This window comes from Mandrillus leucophaeus, unplaced genomic scaffold, assembly GCF_000951045.1.
Source record: "Mandrillus leucophaeus isolate KB7577 unplaced genomic scaffold, Mleu.le_1.0 Scaffold38, whole genome shotgun sequence".
Classification (NCBI taxonomy): Eukaryota; Metazoa; Chordata; class Mammalia; order Primates; family Cercopithecidae; genus Mandrillus; species Mandrillus leucophaeus.
In genome coordinates, this window is record NW_012104031.1 from 2,059,040 (window position 1) to 2,063,170 (window position 4,131).

Genomic DNA, 4,131 nt, shown 5'->3' on the forward strand with positions numbered 1-4,131 from the left:
GTCCCTATGAAGGTCCCTCTCCAGAAGGGTGAACTGTGGACAGCCCCTCTGCGCTCAGCTCCAGTACCCAGAGAATCAGGCCAGGAGGGCCCAGTATCATGAGTGTTTAATTCTCCTGAGTTCACAGGTGGGTTCCATGGCTGGGGGTGGGGGCAGGGAGGGACATCCCCAGCTGCTATTTTATACGCCTGTGGGAGTGGTTTAGCACGATTTGAGATGACAGTAGAAGTCTTTCATATAAAGCATATTAACAGTATACTAATAATGTTAATAACAATAGTAATTATTATAACTATACAGTAATAGCAATAGCAATGGTTCATTAAGTGCTTACTGTGTGCCAGGTACCTGGTTCTACGCACTTCACATGCATTTACTCACGAGTCCTCATCCTCTATGTCAGTCATAGGTACTCTAATTATCCAAGAAGCCGAGGCACAGAAAGGATAAATAAAATGCCCAAGGCTTCATGAAGCTAGGATGAAGCTCTTAACCTACCAGTGATTTCAACGGGGATGATTCTGGCCCCTTGGGGCATTCGGTTGTCTCAATCCTAAGGGTGCAAAACTCTCCCTGGCATTTAGTGACTGCAATGCACAGGACAGATTTCCAAAACCAAGAATTGTCCCATATCCTGCACAACTTTCGAATGTACAGCTGAACTAAACCCACTACCAGTAAAAGTTGGTCATGCTCCAATTGACAGTAATACCAAAAGGTTTTGTAAGCTTTTAAAAATAAGTTTCATGAAAACTCAGAAAGTTAGGAGATGATTATTATGGAGCAGAAGCTTAAAAGGAATAAAAGACATTGTCTCAAAATTATTGAATAATCTACTCCATGCCTTGTCTGCCCAAAGGATTATAAGATTTCTACTACTATGTATTTGATTGAAAACAGTTCTGGCCGGGCGTGGTGGCTCACGCCTTTAATCCCAGCACTTTGGGAGGCCGAGGCAGGCGATCACGAGGTCAGGAGATCGAGACCATCCTGGCTAACACGGTGACACCCCATCTCTACTAAAAATACAAAAAATTAGTGGGGAGTGGTGGTGGGCGCCTGTAGTCCCAGCTACTCGGGAGGCTGAGGCAGGAGAATGGTGTGAACCCGGGAGGCAGAGCTTGCAGTGAGCAGAGATCGACTCCAGCCTGGGTGACAAAGCGAGACTCTGTCTCAAAAAAAAAAAAAAAGAAAAGAAAACAGTTCCAATCAGTAGGTGATACTGAATAAGCAAAGAAATTGACTGAAAATATTTAACAGAAGAGATGTGAGAGAACCAAACATGAAATCAGAGACACTTGAGATGCAGGAGATCTCACTGTGTCTCCTTAATAAAAGTTTTTAGAGTTTATTTCATATTATTGCCATCCTTTATATGTTTAAAGTTTTTTGCAGCCCAAGGATGAACACTTACGTTGTCACAATTACGTGTGGAAATGTTGTGCCCTGTCTTTACAACACTGTCCCAGGTGTCCACCTGCAATTGCTCTAAACCATTTTTATCTTCTTTTCTCTTCCCAATCTATCCTCTATGCCCCATTGCCCACTGGAAATATATGATCTCTAAGTCCTTTTAAGATCCCAGAGACTGAATTTTACCTCAACACTGATACGTTTCAAGACAGAGGTCGATGTGTTGTGGTACTCTATGGCAACCCCATTCCATGGTGGCTATTTTGACAATACACACATACATAAGACCCAGTTCCTTTGCATGCGCGTCATACTCCTATATTATCTCCACCTTGTGCTCTCTAATTTGCCCTGCTGTGTCATCCCTATCTCAATTAAGATACTTTCCCTCTCTTATCATATGCAAGTACATCTGGTCTGTTATTACTCACCTAGCAGTTTTTATTTCTAGTGTTCACTTCCTGCTACTCTTTCATTTTCTTGCATGTGTGTGATTTTTGTTTTTGCATAGAATGGCTCGTCTTCTATTTCTCTTAAATTCAAATATATATTATGTGTAGGTGCAAGCAATCTGCCTATTTCATTTATGCCTTCTGGTAAGTCTTGCCTGAGTGTTTATATATTGAAAGACATCATGTTTTATTATAACTTATCCTTTTTTTTGTTTTTTAATTGTGTCAGCTTTCCTTGGTTTTGTTGTTGTTGTTTGGTTTGGTTTTTTGAGACAGGATCTCACTCTCATACCCACGCATGGCTTGATCACAGCTCGTTGCAGCCTCGACCTCCTGGGCTCAAGCAATCCTCCTACCTCAGCCTCCCCAGCAGCTGGGACTACAGGCAGGCACCACCACATCTGGCTAATTTTTTGATTTTTATTTTTGTAGAGACAAGGTCTCACTATGTTGCCTAGGCTGGTCTCAAACTCCTGGGCTCAAGCAATCTTTCTGCCTCAGCCTCCTAAAATGCTGGGATTACAGACATGATGCATTTGGTATGCCAGGCCTATTTGCATTTTTAAATGATGTATGTAGATTAGTCATATCATCTGTGAAATTCATTTCTTCGTTTCTGGATAGAGGAGACATTGCAAAGTGGATGTTGGCTCTCCTGGCATTGAGAACCATTGCTCTGCGATGGGGAAAAAAGGATGTTAGGAAATAACTGCCCCTCCTTTTGTAGGCCCAAAGGAGGAAAGGACAAATCCATGTCTACACAGCTGGTAGGTGGACCCGAACCAGGCCCCCTGAATTGTCTAGTCCTGCCCCAACCCCAAATTCAGGGCTTTGTCTTCCATAGCTCAACCTCACAGTAAGTCCAAAGCTGGACGCCGCTTGGGGAAAGGAGGTCCAAGCCCTTCGTGTCTAACTTCCCCCATGGCGCTTTTGCCATTAATTTAACCAGATGCGGCTCTGCCATTAGGTCAGCAACAGGCTTTGTACTCAGTCGCTCATTGCCTCCCAGCGCCTAGCATGTGTAATAGCAGAGAGTAAAAAGCTTGACTTTCAAGATTAATTTAGTACATTCCCAAAGGGATGCGCGGATGCCAACTCTTCACACACCACGAAACCAAGCAAGAAACCTGAGCACCTCCTAGATCCCAATGCTTCCATATACAATCTAAGTTTCGCGGGGCAGACAAGAGCCCGCAGAACACCGGGTGGTGTGAGGAAAGGGTCAGGAGGACGGTGCCTTCCCCGGCGAGCACGGCAGGTGGAGGGGCATTGCCCTACCAGAAGACGGGAGGAGGCAGTAGGCGACTAGAAGCACCTGCATGGTGTGCGCGGGTGGGGTGGGGGTTGGAGGGGGAGTTAATGATTTGCCATAGGCTCATTTCGCAACTTAACCAAGAGTCAGCTTCCCGTGACCATGTACCAGTTGAGTCCTCCGGGCCACGCTCCACTTGTCCGCTTCCAACCTGAAGGCCCCCCAGGCTGTGTGCGGCATGATCTCCATCACCGAATGGCAGAGTGAGTGGAGGGAGCGGGGCTGCAATGGGCTACCCAGGCCAGGCTCCGTGCCAGTTCTCTCTCTCCCAGCCGGGCAACTGTCACTGGGAAACCTACAAGCGTGACCTCTGGAGCCAGGGGCTGGGAGCTGCCGTGCTGGCACCCGGGGCAGCAGGCAGGGCGGGGTGTGGCTCCCTGCTCTCCAGAGGGTGGGAGTTGCTCAGGGCCCACAGGTAGCCAGAGTTTGGTGCCCAGGGGACCTGGTAGGTTCCCCAGTCACACTGACCCATTTCCCATCCTGGGTTCTTAGAACTGGGTTGCCACAAAGGTGGACTCAGGAGGCCTCTGCCCATTCAGACATCTTTCCCCACACTATCAAGGTCTGCTGTGGCCCTGGGGGCTTCTTATAAAAAACTGAACTCCACTCCCCTGCCCAAACCACCATACCCTCACTCCTAAACATCCTTCCCCTTCTTTTGGGGGAAGAGGTAGGGAGGAGGTCTTGGAACAGGTCTGGGGCCATGGGAAGAACCGTGACTCTGTGGCCTTCATTTGGGTGAGTTACTTAAAGCCTCTAAGCCTTGGTTTTTCATGTGAGAACTGGTGACAACATTCTTTTGTTCACTCAACAGATTTGTCTCTGCTGTGTGCCCAGCACTGTGTTGGACACAGAGTGTCCAACATTAAATGAAACCAACTCCCTGCTTACATTCTAGAGAGGGGAGACAGGTAATTAACAGAAAGAAGTATGTAGTATATCAGAAGATGTTAA